Consider the following 17,435-nt stretch of genomic DNA (forward strand, 5'->3'; position numbering starts at 1 on the left):
CACGCAACTACCCACAGCAACTGACCTACAAGAAAAACCTGAGATAAATCTACAGAAGGGAGAGTGTCACTCAGAGACAGAGGGTTCACTTTTATTAGACAGCATAAAGGTTGAATTTCAAAAGGTTTTATTTCCCTTACACTTGATTTAAACTATCCCAATCACGAATTGCCTTTCCATCAATTTATACAATCCCTATAACAGACGTCTCTAAGACTTTGAACTAATGGAACTTAATTCCCATGAAAATATATAAAGGACATCCCAAATACCATTTAATGGCATATATTTGCCATTTAAATGTCAAAGTAAAAAGTGGAATAAAAATAAGCTAGAATTTGAAAAGCAGACAAGAATTGAATCCCTAGGTAAACTGCAGCAGCTTACCTCCACTACAGGGACACACTGTGAACTGAAAGACTTTCTTCCCTTCCAAAAACTGCAGAAATTCCTATTTTTAATCCAATCTCAATTTGCTAATTTTTGAATGCTCATCCAATAATGCATCAAGTTGTTTTTGTTGTTGCTGTTGCATTTCAAAATATGTTTCTTAAAACTTGGGTTTTTCATACAATTGGTTATTCACTTCTTAAATTATTATACTTGATCTCTTTAACAAGCATAGAGAATACAAAGGGCTTGATGCTCACCTGCTATCAACAGACTTGTTGAAGTTGTACTGAAAACCAGAAAGGACATACTCTAAATTTTATCAGAAAGTCTATTGAAAATGCTAAATCTCAACCAGTAGAGAGAGCCAGGCTCTGCAATCAAGGCTTGTCTGAGGCCCTCCTGACCACAAAACTGTTTTAAAAGGAGAATCTTTTACTACCAGAGAAGCAAAGATGCTTGTGAGACCCCAGTGAAGAGGAAAAGCACTTGGTTTGTTTTTCAAAAAGGTCACATATATGACCAGGTCACATTTCAGTCAGATTTAAACACTGTCCTGAACTTGCCAAGTGCGTGTCTGAGGCAAGCCTACCATGGGAGCTTTCCCAGAGTAACAGATTGCTCATTAGCCCCCACGTATTTAGTGTCAGTGTAGAAAATTGGCTCAGCAGAGGGGTTTGACACAGAGAAGTGTTATAATCAGGAGAAGTCGTCATCATCATCGATTGCTGGAGCAAGGGTTGCCTGAATTTCCACCTTCAAACTTGGCAAGACTGTCCTCTAAAGAGTGTATCAGTATTTCACTTTATTTTTATGTGTGTAACCTGAAAGATGCTGCTTCAGCTGCAAAGCATTTCAGCTCATTGTTTAAAATGCCTGCCCAGGCTCCAGCCCCAGTCAGCTGAGGTGCCTGGAAGAAGAAGGCTGGCCTTGTCAAGGACTGTTTGCATGTTGCAAGGCACTGTTCATTATTTTAATCTTCTTGCATTTTGCATAAAACCACAAAAACATTGTCATTGACAATTAATCTGATGCAAATTCCTGTCTTGGATCCCTTCTCCTGGGATTTTTATTCAGGCAATAATTCTTGTGGGGTCAAAAGTTGAACCTAAGGCTATGTATAGGTTCTGGTAATGTTTAACTTTGTGCTGTGGTTTAATCATACAGATTTTCATTCTTCATGTATAGGTTGTGTAGAGGGTGAAATCCTCTTCTTAAGTAACGCTAAGTGCTACTAGATTGCAATCATGTTAATTGAAACTCTCCTTATCGAAGTAATGATATACTCATCTGTATGACCTCAGTAATGTTACTGAAAGTTTCTCAGCAGCAAGACCTCTTCTGGCTGTGCAGGACTCCATCTCTGAAGGCAAAAGAAAGCTGGGCCTACCAAGCAGCCTGAATTCTTTGGAGCACAGCCAACAATTTCACAATTCTGGTGGTTTGGGAAACTGTTGACAAGGTACCAATGGCCCCTTTACAGAAAATCTTGACCTCAACATAACGTAAACTTTGATTGCACAAAAGTTGACCAAGACTTTCAGGAGTTTCCCTGCACTTTTACCTGTGAGAAACCCATTCTTCACTCTTGGATGTCACTCTTCACATGTACTCTCTTAACAGGCCAAGTTTTCTGGCTGTTTGGGGGTTTTTTTTGGAGTTGATGATCCTTGTGGGTTCCTCACAGCTCAGGATATTCTATAATTCTTTCCTAAAACATAGGACACTTCTTTTCTTGGAACATCTAGAGCCTACAAACAATGCATGTTGTCACATACTGAGGTGAAATTTGTAACTAATCCCAGCGGCCAAGAAGTCAAAGTTATTCCCTCCAATGTTATCTCCTTTAGTACCTCCTCCCAATTAAAGGTCTGAGCAAATGGATATGTTAATTCCTGTCAATGGATACATTATAATTGTACTCATTGTTACACTTACATTTTAGTGGCCATTCTCTGCAATGTAAATCATGGATCTGTCTGTCCTACTTTCCAAGTGACAGGCATTAATATACACTGAAATAAGTATTAACTGCAAATGTTAATGATTTGGATACAGACCCTCCCAGACTGATAATAGCACCCCTGTATTGAAGATGAAGACAATCTATCTTCTGCAGCAGTGTTTCAGATGAGGAGTGTGTGTGTGCATCACCCCTTTTAATTTACATACGTACAGGCAGGTTAATCAGGAATTACTTGGCTGCCATTAATTCCAGTTTCCATTACTGTCAGAGATGCATTAATGCTTCAGAGACTCTGTCTTTTCATTATTCAGATACTTTGCATACTAAGCAATACAACCTTTCCCTTTATACCTCCTTGAGTCTCTTCCAGGCAAAAGGCATTCCTTAAAACAGTGGAAGTTGGTCTGATACCTCATTTCCTTACTAGCAAATCTTCACTGACACAGCAGCTACGATTGATCCAAAACTCATTCCATTTTTCAGTTAACAGTCTTTCCAGGCTAATTCTTTAATCTTCTGATATGTGAACGAGCTCTTAGTTTAATCTCACCAATTTCTTTGCTTTTGATACAGAAGTGAGCATCTCCTGTACCCTCATCTGGTATCCTGTTCTTCCCCGTATTACAGCATTTTTTTCCTGCATGAAGACTGCCCATTGCCACGCACTATGCAGCATTTTTGGTTTTAGAATGTAGAAGATAACTGTCTGGGATAAGAAATTCCTAGTCCTGATGATTTGCCATACACTCTGCAGCTTAATTCAGTATCAGGAAACAATGTTTTTTGGATGGAAGCCATTGCAGGAATAAAATATATGAATTTTCATATTTCCTCAGTATCAAAGCTATTATCAGAAAATTTAACTGGCCATCCTATTGCCTGTCTCAGTGGAAAACACACTTCACTCAAAGCATTCTACTTTCTTTGGACAAAATGGAGAGTTCATGGTTACCTCAGCTGAAAAGTATTCGTCTACAGCTGCTTCAGTCCCCCTGAAAGCAAGACCTTCCCAGAGGTGTTTCATATGTGAATTTATGTTCCTAAGATAGCTGTCTTTTTAAAGGCATTTTTGCAAGAACAAATATTCAGTGCATTGACTTTAATACCCATTCTACATGTTTATATAACCCAGGGGTTCCTATAACCATATATGCAATCATACAAATTTGTTGTTTTGCATATTAAATGAGACATTAGCAACTCTTTTTAAGTTTTTAATGAAGAGGTGTGTATTCTGGTATTACTTGAACAGTTGTTACTCAGGTAGTATGAGTTGCTATAGGTGTTACTGTAAGATCTAAGCTGATGTTCTGGGATTCCAGCTCTGTACTGGCTCTGTTTAATTTACGCTACAAGAAGTTCATTAGCTCAACACTGGCAGTCTTCTTCAGCCAGTTTTGCAGGAAAGCAGTTCCCACCCTGCACTGAAATGTTCTGTTTGTTCTTTATAGTTTTTGTAGCTGTTTAGAAAGCTGCAGCATCAGTGCACAGAAATCCCACAGTACAGTACGACCTCAGCAGCCAGAAGATTGGAACCTCCACACGCTCGCAGGGTGCCAAAGACCAGGGCACTGTCGGGAACCCCTGTGGCATCTGCCTGCCTGACAGCTGAGCACTCTTAAAGATCACATTCCTGCCCCACACCGTATAGATTAGATGGCAAACAAATGATACCCACATGTTTGGAACAGCCCCATGTTACAGCCCTTCCCAGGTTTTAGGCAGAGCCTGCAATATCCATAGTCATTATTAAGCCAAATATGTTGCAGTGAAGGCATGGCCCCACGCAGCAGCAATGTTACAACTGCACACAACAGAACCAAGGCTTCTGCAGATAACAAGGTACATTTTCAATGAGAAACTTTCTGACTTTCCAAGGGAATGTCCACTCAGCAGGGTCTCTGCCCCTGTTAAATGTCTGGCACAGGTCCACCTGAGATCAGAACTTTGTTAGAAATCTCTGCTCTTTCACTAGAAGGGGAAAAGGAGCTGACTCTGAGAGCAGAATAACCAGACATTATTTAAGTGCTCATTTCACAGGTATCTTAGAGATGCCAAAACTGAGACCAATAAAGATTAGCCCTGCAAAAGGACTTATGGTCATAAAAAAGGAACTAAATCACAAAGTTTAGACGGGAACGTAGGCTTTCAGGACAGGTGAATATCAAGTGAAACACATGCAAGACCTAAGACTACTACAAATGTGGCGTTTGATTTCTTAGAACAGAAATCTATCAAACACATATATTGTGAACAAACTCTTCAGTTTGATTGTGTAAATGCAAGTTTGGCACATTGATCAAAGAGGAAACCAGCAAAGTTCATTTCAGATCCAAAGTCGAAGCCGGATGGGCTGCAAATCCAACCAGGCAGGTGACACAGATTCCTGAGAATTAAATTAAACTTGTGGCCAAGGAGAGAGAGAAATGTACAACACTTTGACCACTGAGTCTGATACGAATTTGGGATGTTCCAGAGCTGTGCAATACAGCTTCCTACGACAACAGCAGCAGGGCTCCTAAAATCTCTGTCTGCAACCGGCGGCACAGCCACCCCTGCTCAGGCACACACTGGCCTTTTAAAGTGGCCAGGAACTGTTGAGCTGGTATTAGTGGCCTGGAGCTTTGGTTCAGAGAGAACAATAGGTGTACTATTTTAGAGGCATTAAAGGTATTAGTGGCAAATCTGCATCGTGCCTTGTTTACTGCTGTACCAGTGGCATTAGATGGGAATTGAAAATGACTGCAACAGGCTGTCTGGTTTGAAATGCTCCATGCCATAAGCATGATTGCTATTGTGGCCATCATTATAAAAGACAGCAGTATTAATCAGCATTTTCTGGCTTTGAAATTACAGAAAACAAAACGATACTTTGATAAACTTTGCTGTCCCACTTCTCAAAAACTAATTATGGCTCATCTGAGCCATTTACATGTTTTTTCATTTAATAAGGAGATACACTTTGATTTCTGCACATTTTTGGTGAAAACCAAATATTTTCACACCGAGTGAACAGTCATGTAGAATATTTGAATTAGAGAATTACTTAAATCAGTGAGAAAAAACAGCAGCTCAGACTCATGCAGTCAGACACCCATAACAACCTCAGTATAAGTTTCCATTTCTCTTGGCAGAACCAAAGATAAAAATACTAAGCTTTTAAATCTATTATTATGGGAGACAAAAATCCTTATTGTCCAAGACATAACAGGCTATCTCTGCTGACACATCTTCCTAATATCAGATGTACATGCGATTTGAAAGGCACCATGATACCACTGCACAGCTGTGCACCGAAAACTCAGACCTGTCCTAGAAAAGCCTTGAGCCAGACACAGACAGGGGCAGGTGGAGAGGCCCAAGAGCTTCCCTACCAACTCTGCCCCACAGTCCTGCCTCCAGCTCCAGAGGGTTTATTCCATTTATTTATTTCATTTACAGGTTTATGCTATTCCCACTTCCTCCTGCTCCTCCCATCAGTAGAGGTGCTGATGCAACTTCTAGAGAAGGGCAAGAGGCACCACAGTATCCCTCCCATAGCAGCATTTATCCCAAAGCTGAGGGCAGGTTTATCAGCTGTTTGGCCCAGGCTACTTTTTCTTTCCAGTCAGGTGAGGGTGATACTTTTAAAGTTCCCAGGCATGGATATGGGGATTTTAGTAGCTAAAATCCAATTGAGAAACACGGCTAAGACCTCAGACTGCATTTCAAGTTATTTGGTTCATTCTAGCATGACCCAAATCACAAGAGTATCAGAGTGCAGCATGGTGCACAGGACCTGTAAAACACAGCTCTAGATATACTGTGTTTTGGCCAGCTTTCAATTAAGAGCTTTCTATTTCAAGAAAACTCAACAGAAAACAATGAAGAAACTGTTATTAAAACAGTCTTAATTTTTCCTCCATCTCAGACATAGTTTGACCGACTCAGCTGACTGTTAAATTTAAGTCAATGAATGCAGAATGAAGTTCATAGACATGAACTGGCCTTTGCCATTCTCAAACTGAAACCAAGAAAGATGGCACAAAGTTTTTCCATTACAATTATTCAGAATGAAACCAGTAATGACCACAACACAGTTGACAGTTACCAGTTTTACTCAGTCCTGTTTTTCCCAAACACTATTGTCTCAACGCTATTGTAGATGACTGATCTTTATGCAAAAATATACTCTTGTAAGTACTGAGAAGTATATACTCTCCCATGTTAAAGTAAGATATTTACATACACTTTAGCAGCATGTTTTATGCTAAAATTTTTTAAAATCAAGGCTTGTCATGTGATAAAACAGCAAGTATGCAAGTATGATGAGTCAATAGCCATATCCCAGTAACGGAGAAAACCCCCCCTTTGCATTTTTCCTGTTCCTCTCTTCTGCCTCCCAAAGAATGCAGTGTTTAGAGGAAAAAGGTAATTAAGAAAAAACTCAGTAGGTATTTTCAACCTAAATGTAGGCAATTTTTAAGACCAGCTCTATAAAATGTTCCTAAGGAAGGCTGCCAAAAATGAGGCCCAGCTCCTTAGAAGTGCTACCAGTTTCCTATGAACCATCGGGTGGTTGCAGGTGCTAATTGTAGCTACATGTTCTAGGACCAAAATTAAACTTTTTCTCATATTCATTTCAAATAGCAGTTGGTCTCCACAGAGAGTGTTGAGATTTACTGCTGGCTTTACACTGGAGCTGCAGTCCTGCAGCACACTTTATCAAGAAGCAGTTTGGCATGAAAATGAGTAAGTGACAACACAATGGGAAGCTGGAATTCAGCTGATTACAGTTATTCTATTCCTTAAGTATTTTTCTTCTAAGTTAGCTTAATTCTCTGTTGAGTTTCAAATTCTAACATTTTTGATCACGGAATAATCCAATATTCTTTAATCTGATTAAACTTTCATTTCCTTTGACCCACACTTCCCCAAATCATCTCCACATTTCACAACACACACTTCCAAGGAAATCTGCAGCCCACACTCCAGCTGCAGCACGGCTGTGCCACAGCTCTGAGAGGGGTGACAGCCACAGCTGGCACTCGGATCTCACACAGCTATTCCAGCCCAGCAGCAGCAGCAGCAGCAGGACCTCTCTCATAAAATTGGAGTTACACTCACAGAAAATGAAACCGTCCCCAGAGAGAGGTTCACAGCCATACAGTTCAGATGAAATACAAACTTATGCCTACTGGCAATATTTTATAATTTATTTCATATCAAAAATGTTTTCAGTGATGGTAGTGTTTAATTCATCATTTTGGCATGTTTAAAACAGAACAAACACTTCGGAAAGTCATAATAAAATGAGGAGTTAAAATTTGGTTTTGCCTCATAAAATGCATCTTTCGCAGCTAACAACTCCCTATTGATGGACGTAGCTTACACCATAAATTTTATGGGTTTCATCATATGAGGATCTCTCAACATAAATCCACAGCAAGTGTTTCCTTTTCACTGTAGCTGAAAATAAGCCCTTTCTACAAATCAAATGTTAACACAGCAAAGCAAGTTGTAAACCTGGTAAGGGCACTTACTGGACATCAGTTCTCAAGAAAGCTACTTTCTATTCCTGTAAAAGACTTCAAATCTAAGTTTCTCTCTTGTCAAAACAAAACTAAACCAAACAAACAGGAAAAGTTTGAAATCGCTTACCTTGAAGAAGCTCCGAAGGAAATACATTATGCTTAGCATTTTGGAAGATTTAAAATGAAGAATTGTTCAGTCTTTAGCACATCCAAGGCCTGGGTGAATTCCACACTCCTGCTGTGTCTTTAGTTACATGCTTTCTTGTTGCTATTTTGGACGGTCTTAGTACAAGGGAAGCATATGAGCCATGCCAGGAGCTTATGCTAAGGAGTTGCATAACAATTAGGGCTTATCTGTGCTGCTGTACAGTGCAGCAATGCAAACAGGTTTGTTCACAGTTTACTAGCCCCAGAACACTTCCACTAGGCATGCCCAGAATGATGCCATTGTATTTGCTAAAGAAACTAAAGCTATTTGTGAGTGCTTCTAAAAGAACTGGAACTACAAAGGGCAGCACATGTTCCCGTACATCCCCCCCAGCTTTTGCTTTTGCCAACTGCAAGTTCAACCAGTGAGTGCTACGCTTGCTGCAGCATTTAAAAGCAAAGGCTCCCACACTGGGAGCTTTCTGGTTACTATCTTTAAAGGGAAGGAAAAATTGTAGAACAAGTCTTTTGAAGTGCAGAAGAGTAAATGTAGTTTCAGTTTCTTCTTTTTCCTCACTTAACATTAAAGTCCCTTGAAGTTTACCTGTGCTTCAGCAACATTCAGCAACACAGAGATGCAACTTCTGCCACGTAGTAAAGAATCTATCAACATTTAGTTGCCAAGACTGAGAGTTACACAGTGCACTTGGAATTAAAGACAACTACAGAGTGCAAGCAAGTTCTCAAGGGGAGATCATTCTGCAATACAGCAACTGTCAAGCACAGCCTGATACTACAAGCTTTCACTTATTTTTTAGCTAGCTTTATATGTGAACTATTCAAACTGTCCACTATTAATATCTTTCCACTAGGAAGAGATGTTTTAGGGAGGTGCTCCAAAGCAGCTTCTGATGCTCCACACTGCTGGCACAGGGCAGAAAAGCAGATGGCTGTGCAGTGCCCACAGCACAGCAAGGTGGGAGGAGGCACACAGTCCCCAGCGTGGGGGGCTAACACCAGCTGGACACTAAACCTACAGGATCTCTGTGTCATCACCCCCAGGAAGCACAGCCCCACTTGCTTTGGATTTGCTGTACTGCAAACCCCTCTGCAGCTTCCAGCAGCTGTTCTTCTGGTTAGTCCATGGCAAGCAGAAATATTGGTGTTTGGGAGGTACGTGTAAATCAGACGTTCATGCACAAATCACATTCTTTAGAGCAGGAAGCCATATTTGACCATGTCCACAATTTCCCTGTCATTGTGGGAACTGCAGGAGTTAAGCACATGCAGTCACAGGGAAGGGCACACCTCACTTGTTAGAAACCAGGCCAGTCATTTCTAAATTGCAATACAAGGCACAAATGCAATATTGTCTGTGGTTTCATCCGCCAAATGACAATACTGCCATCCCTTATGATTTTATAGATAAAAAGAGTGGTTTCCCCCGAAATCTTAGTTCAAATATACAAACATATGTCAATATACTAGACATACAGCAACATTAAGGAAATTCTGAGCCACAACTTGGGGGGAAAACTGCACATAAAAATTCAAAACAAGCCTCAAAATAATTAAAAATCTAATATTAGTTTTCAAAAAAACTCCTTGGAGGGAAATGTGTCTGGCTTGTGATTTTTCAATGCTTTTATTTGTTAATTTTTAAGTTTCAAGTATTTTGAAGGATTGCTTTTTATGATTTATTCTGAAATTACTGTCACTTTTAAACCCTGCTTATTCAGCAAGTGGCAGGCAGACTTCTATTTCCTGCATGCCTCTCCTGTGGCTGTGCTCACAAGGTTCAGCTGAAGCATTCTTTGCCTGAGCCCTGGCTCAGACTCTGAGCAGAAGGAAATGCCCACTAAGACAAGTCCAGCTCGGCAGTGCCTTTGCATTTATTTTTCACGAATGAAAAGGAAAATAAAGGTTTATTCACACATGAATTAAGAGATTTTTAATAAGAATCAACCTATGTATGTGAAAAGCCAGATTTTGGTGTCTGATTTTTATCTACAAGTATTTCTAATTTCTGCAGAAATGTCTCTGTTACAAATAATGTGCCAAAGCAGGTCATTGCCACTGGCCGGGGGGGGGGGGGGGTTGCCCCAAGGACTTGACTCCCCTTTCAGTTGCTTATCTTTTCTGAAATTAAGGTTACGGCTCAACTGCCCATCACTCACTCTATTCTTTCATGCTTTACTTGTTCCTGGGTTGGAAATGAGGACGTCTCTTTTGTAGATCAACTGAGATCTTTCCCTCAGACTGGTGCATTTCTTGGGCTGGCTCACTTCACCCCACAGGATGTGCAGATTGCACAGTATTCCCTTATCTGCAATTCCTTGAAGACAACACTTCTTCTGCTGAAAACTCTGCTGTTCAAAACTTCAGAAAAATTGCAGTAAACTTTCTAGCAATCAGGCCCATGTGAGGCTGCACCTTAGCAATTGTTACAGAGCTACCCTAGTCCTTCTACAGCCTTGAAAAATACAGGCCAGACAAACTGCCCTGGGAGAGCGGGGGAAGGGGGCTCTGTGAGTGGAGGGGGACAGGGGGTCTCTGTGAGGGGAGGGGATTGCCCTGTGCCGGGCACAACTTCCCATTCCCAGTCTCCTTCTGCCAGTCAGGGGAAAGGTGGAGAAGTCAGGAATGAAGGAGTGAGCATCAACCTTGGGAGGAACAAACCCACCACCACATACTATGACTACACACAGACCTAACACCATTAGAGAGAATCTGCAACTTCATTTAACCTGTTATGACATCTGCAAACATCTAAAAGATCTTCCCCCTCAATCCTACATCTACTGAAGTCCTTGACTTCAGATTTGTAAATCTATAAAATGTTTTCTGACGTCCAAAATTTTGCATTTTCTACAACATCAGCCTACTGCTGATAGACTTTTTTTCACAGCTAACCTTTCACAGTTTTATCCCCTCCCCTTAAAAGCAAACAATCAGTTCCCAGGAACTCACTACTATCAAGTCCATTTTCAGAGTGAGGAGTTTATCACTTAACACAAACTTTACTTGCAAAACCGTGGTATTCATTTTTGCAGTGCATGACTCCGAGGTTTCATTTGGTCAACAAGGATTTATTCTCTTTGGGACAGGCACAGAGCTGTTAATCCTCAAGTGCCCAAGGCCAGCCACTGTTGACGTTTTTCTTACTGATATACTATCTAAATCCACATGCCTTTTCTGCTTTATAAAGAACAGTAGCTGAAAACTATCACTGACTCCTAGAACAAAATATCCTTTTTGCCTTTTACCACCACAGTCAAAAGTTACTGTTTAAAGTGACACTGATTTTGGCTGAGCAGCACCATGGGGTGCCTGAACCAAAAGTACCTGTCTAAAGTTAGGTACAAAACCTTGCAGAACACCGAGACCAGGATTGTCTAAAGGCAGACCAGTGGCACTGGAACTCCACTACTGTACCAGTGGAAGGCTGTTCTTCCCATGATTTCAACTTCATGTACCATTCACTTGGGCTAGTTTGACATAATCTAGTATTATGTAGATTGTATCATGTTGGCTTCCAAACCAACTAAATGTTGGAAAATACGTTGATGTCATTCCAGATTTATGGCTGTAAAGGTCAAACATGAGAAGTTGTATGTGCATGGTGCAGAGCTTAAAATGAGGATGGAGACTGGGGCTGCCTTCTTGCCTCTTCTGAGAGCACCATGTCCTGTGTAGATTCCTCCAAGGAACAACAATTTTGCTCTGTATTGTCTTCCCCTCTGACTACAAAGCCTAGAGATGTCACTGTTTTCATGTCAGTAAAGACATAACCATACTCTATTAAATAAGACATCGACTGTGGCCCAGTGGAACATTATTTTATGTCCCCAGATGCAGATTTTGAAACACTGAGATTTGAAACCAAAAGCTCCAAGAGTGAAGACCTTAAGGTGTCAACCTGACCTGGGCAGTAAGGGCCATGCTGCAGGCAGCCATCTCTAAGTGTCTGCACATGACGACTTAAGTGACCAAACAGGTATTCTGATCATGTCAGACACTTTCATCTCCACTGTAATTGCTTATTTGCCCTTGGGCAGTTCATTTGCTTACCATTCTCACAAAAATATACCTCTCGATGCAGCCTAACATGTTGGTTCAAGTACTGCTCAAATCCTTTCGAATTTCCTTCTTGTAATCAAAGCATTTAAGTTTTCAGTCTTCACAGAAGGTAAGAGATTCTGAGCTTATAATGGGGAGCAGCACTTTTTGGAGCTGAGATAGGTATCTCTGCACTTTACCACAGCCTCAGCTCTCAGCTGGGTAAACATTTGTGCTGCTAAGTCAGAAATCCCTGGACACCAACACTGGCCACCACTGCCCAACAAAATCTCATTACTTATGGACATCAGCTACTAAGTTACAACTTCTCAGGCTATGTTTTACACAACAAGACAGTTTAACAGCTGATTTTAATTACAAGTTTCTAAAGAAAAATAATAAAGAAAATCTTAGCAGCAAAAAGTCATGGATAAAAACCTGATTGGAATTTGTTCAGTAATGGCACCAGCATTCATTTCTGTCAAAGCATGCATGGGGAGTTGCTGGTGCTGCCACAAAGAGAACTGTCACCTCTGTCACCACGTGCTCAGTCCCCTACCCACAGAGAGATGAACACATTTTTACTCCAGTTGGACAATACGATTCAGGACTGAACCTTGCTATGAATCTTGCAAGGTTAATTCAGAGCTGGTTAGACCCCCAAGGTTCTTTTCTAAACTAGAGGCATAGGGAACACAGAGTTAGATGCCTGGTTGCTTAGTTCAACAGGGAGCTCTTACCATGGGTTTAGAAAATATCTTATTCATGTTAGTTGAAAAACTCCCTTCAGAAAAGAGTTAAAAAATCCCTGGGCAATAGTTGCCTTTGTCCCTAATAAAGCCAGTGAAATGAATTTCAAACAGAATTTCTAGAAAGAACTGATTAAGTCCAGAGAAAGTCCAGAGTGGGAGTAATGAGGTCCCAAACTGCAATTCTGCTCTCAAATATGCTCTGAACAAGTCAAACAAATAGAAACTTGAGGGCAGTGCAGAGGTAGGCTTATGTGATTTTTTTCCTGGGGTTAGAGAGAAATCGTGGTGGTAGTCAGCTAGTTAGAAGCAGCATGACTGGCTTCTCCACCTACTATTCTCCACAATCTCCAAGCCAGGTGGATGGCAGAGGGTTGTTATCACATGCAGATGATGCAACGACAGGGCATAATGAAGTAGAGTTCCATTATTTTTATTCTTAAAGTTATTCAGGAACTCATGACGACTGTCTCAAAGTTATATCATGTCAGATTCAAGTTTGCCATTAAAACCTCCTCTGCCTGGTTGGAAGTATTACTGTGAGGCAGAGGATAATGCAAGCCATCACTCCAAATGTACCCTACACTGGACATAAAATCCATTTTCATGTCTTTGCACCCCCCAGATGCTCAGGAAGTGCTGGCCCCTGCAGTAAGGTGAGATGCAGTGACACCAGCACCAGTGCTAAAGCTAAAATGTCATTGGGGCTCGCACAGAAAGAGCCATAAACCAGCAGTGGGTATGAAAATTAAAACAGCCAATATCCATGCTACTAAAAGATTACTTTCAGGTCAGAGTCCTTGTCCCACTTTTAAGGCCACACTGTACTGGAACTGATCAAAGGAAGCCTTTAGGGAGATTTGATAAGACAGGGAATAAGACAATACTCTTTCATGAGGTGACATATTCTGGTTAGGACAATGTTACTATTTCAAGGACTCATTCAGATTTCTAATGCAGAAAGTTTAATGAGTGGGGCAGAGGCAGAGTACTTTATGGAGAGGTTTGTCTGTAGGAAAAGCTCTTTGGCAACAATTCCAGGAACAGAGAAATTCCCACAAGCTGCTGTCTCCCTCTCTGATGAGATCCCACAGCTGATCAGTGTGGAGCAAGTAAGTCTAGAGCTTTCTTCTCAAGTGGGTGACATCACAAGGTTAGTTATTTGAAATGGGGCCAGTTCTTCAGTCAAGAACTACTTCAAAACTGAGAAAAAACCCAAAGTACTTGTAGTCTTGGTGCAATTATTCCTCTGATTAACATAAATGCTGTTCTTCTTAACCAATATTTTCAAGCAAGGTGTTGTTAGCATTAGTATGCTTTCACTGGTAGCACAAGTAATTAGATCATGCATACAGAAACAATAGCTACACAATACACAATAGATTGTATAGCCTGAGACAAATATGCCATTACTGTCATATACTGCTACACTTTACAGTGGAAAATATAAATGCAGACCAAGCCTTGAAACTGTAAGCACAAAGTGTTGTATAGCCAGAGATAATATTCCTCTGTATTCCTTTAATACAGACTGATGACCAGCTTGCTTTCCTGCTTCCTGCTTCATTGGTCTGGTAGCAATCCTTCTTCCAGGAAAATACAGTATACAGTTCCTATACTAAAATTCCATTCACTGTGGCTGCCCTCTTGCATGTGTTTTTCCTGCAGTATTGTATCATCTATATAATTTTCTGGGTTTTCTGTTTTTTTCTTCTTTGTGGTAGATTCAGTTCTTTTGTGTAGGTCATTTTTTCACAAATATCTTTAAAACCTTGCCTTGCAATCAGTTTGTCCTACAGGAGAGAACTCAGTAATCTGTTCTATTGACAGAGAAACCGAGTGCTACATGTTTCCACCCTTCTACAGAACTAGGTGGATGTCTAAGAATTGGGCACACCCCACCTCTTGGCTGTAAACTTGTTAGTTGTCATTGGCACTTACCCATCTCTGGAAAATCCAGGTGTTGTCAGCCTCTACCAAAAGCTCTTTTCCTGCAAACTCCCCAGACACAAACAGTCCAATACAGCTGAGAAAGTATCAGATGAAAACAAGAAATATGCATCTCTTTACCAGCATGGCATGGCACTGGGCAAGAGTTAAAGACGCATAGTTCTAGGATCGATTCCTTCCAGCAACAACCAGTTGTTCTGCAAGCCATGACCTGGTATTTGAGTCATACTACGAATGGCACATTGCAACACCTCCGTGGGCACGTGTTAAAAACCCCCCAGACCACACTAACTTGAGTATTTTAGAATCCTGAACTGGTCAGACAGCAGGACAGTTCCAAGCAACCCTCATTAGTTCATGTGACAGGACTGCAATTCTCCCAGTTCAGTGCCAATGACTGAGAAAGAAGGCAGGAGGATAGGCTGGAACAACAGAGGCTGCTGCAGGCTTGAACTGCAGTGTGCAGCAAGCAGGGAGGGTGAAGCTCAGAGTCTACCAGCCCACCTTGCTCCTCAGTATCCACCAGTTCCTCAGCTCTGTACTCAAGATCAAGTTAATGAATTTGTGAAACAAAAATCTGTTAATGGATTACACCAAAAAACTGCAGTTACAGCTGCAGAACTGACACTGCACCAGACCATCTGCTGGGATCTCTTGCTCAGGCTCCAAAACCTCATGCTTTTTACCTTTGAACTGCTTCAAGTCACCATCATATATTTAGTATGTGTTCCAAGGATTAACTGTGTGTGTATTGATTCTGAAGCTGGTACCTATTAAATTAATCCCTAAAAAATCCCCCTTAGCCCCTGATCACTAACACAGCCTTGCAATGCATTTCTTCATGGGGAACATAACTGGGACTAGAGATGCATCTCAGCTGCTGGTTTTCTGCCTGCTGTGCCCTAAAGCATTTGTGCAGTCACTGGAGTGACATGGTTGGGCACTGCAGGAATACATATGCACTTGGAGAATTAACAAGCAATGCATGTGTTGAATGGAAAGAGATTAATCATAACCATATAAGTGCTGCTAATCTTCCATCCCAGCAGGAATTTCAATCTTCCTCAATTTCCTCTCTGGGACACGCTCATGTTAGATGAATCCTAGAAATCTGAGCAGATCTGTTAAAAAGATACCTCAGGCCTCTCCTCAGTTTTTATAAGCCTGGCCTGCTTTACATGCTAGTAAAGCTGCACTATTTTTGAGGCTATACTGATGTGGCAATAATAGCAAATATGAGACTACATGCGCTTCAGCACAACCTGTATCAGTCCCCTGGGAAAATCAGCACAATATCAGGCAGTTGTACTTTCATGGCTGTGATTTATTCCAGGTGGATAAAGCTACCAGATATAGCCAATCTCTGCTGTAGCTGCAATGCATAGAGAACCTTTGAATAATCTCTTCAAAAGGCACAGCTTGGGGGTATTGATCTGCTTCTGCACAGCTCTAGTTTTCAGGATGGCTGAGAGCAGCCAGAGCATGTGGCTCCAACCAAAATAAGCTGAGAGCTGTTGCTGTGTGATAGTTATGGAAGCCCTATGGAAGGAATAGAGACACACGGAGTTGCCAGCTTGACCCAGGTGCATTAGCCTGGTCTCCATACTATAAGAAGCCAACTAAAGTTTTGATCTAATTGCCTTCCTAATTTTAGCTTTTGGTCTTTCTCTGAATTGGAAAATAGTAAGGAACTGAAATGTTTTCCAAATTAAATCAAAGTTCTTCACATAATCCCAGTTCAAATGTCTTGGGCTTTAAGAACTAAAGGAAGTCTTGCAGAGTCTTGTGATACTTCACAGTTCGCCATATCTTCGAAGGTACAGCATGTGCTGCTTTCCAGAGGTGCCAGGAGTCATGGGTAGCCACTCCCTCCTATGCAGGTCAGGCAAGGCTTTATCAAAGAGTCCCAGTGAGTTCAGCAAAGACCTGCTTCCTGCTGGTCCCAGGGATTAGTATGGAGAGGTGTGTGCTGACCATGGAATGCTTCCAGGTACACCATGAACTGTGGGCTAAATGGAAGCATCTCTGCATGTCTATGGATAGATCTTGGACAAGCAGAGCCACCTGAAAATGGAAACATCTGTTCCTGCTCACATTTCAGAACGGCACGTTCATCATAGTGCCAGAACACAATCCTAAACCACTGAGCTGCACACTGAGCATGCAGTGGTCCCAGAACATCTGACATCTATAGACTCAGCTTTTGCAGTGTAAGAATTTTGTTGGTTTTGTCTTCGTGTACTGTCACTTCCATTTTACTCAGATCATAAGGCCTCATCATTGTGTTATTAACTCTGACTGCTGAAGCCCTGCAGATATTTGCATTTGTTGAATACCAAACACAAAGCAATAGACAAAATGACATTCCTGACCTGCAGTCTGCATTCACTGCCTTTCCAGTCATTTGCATTCTGGAGTTTTAAGTAGATTATTTTCAGTTTGGTAAAAGATTGTTAAGCTTGGCTGAACAGAAACAGTTTGAGTGATCATAAGAACTCATGTAGTTACCTGTGTATGTTCACACCAAGATCTTTTCAGATTCATGCATCTGAGGTATTTTGGATAGTAATTTTTCACATATGTCAAGGGTCAAGTGACATATCAAGTGGCCAAAAATCCAGGCTTGTCACATTGACTTTAAGAGAGGGATAAAATCTTGCC

At 41.1% G+C, this 17,435-nt stretch overlaps 1 protein-coding gene across 1 annotated transcript in view; it reads right to left on the reverse strand.

The window, feature by feature from the left end:
- The window catches only part of ARHGEF4 (Rho guanine nucleotide exchange factor 4), a 205,890-nt gene that overhangs the window by 168,195 nt on the left and 20,260 nt on the right, over window positions 1-17,435 (reverse strand).

The sequence above is a fragment of the Pseudopipra pipra genome, chromosome 10, assembly GCF_036250125.1.
Source record: "Pseudopipra pipra isolate bDixPip1 chromosome 10, bDixPip1.hap1, whole genome shotgun sequence".
Taxonomy (NCBI): domain Eukaryota; kingdom Metazoa; phylum Chordata; class Aves; order Passeriformes; family Pipridae; genus Pseudopipra; species Pseudopipra pipra.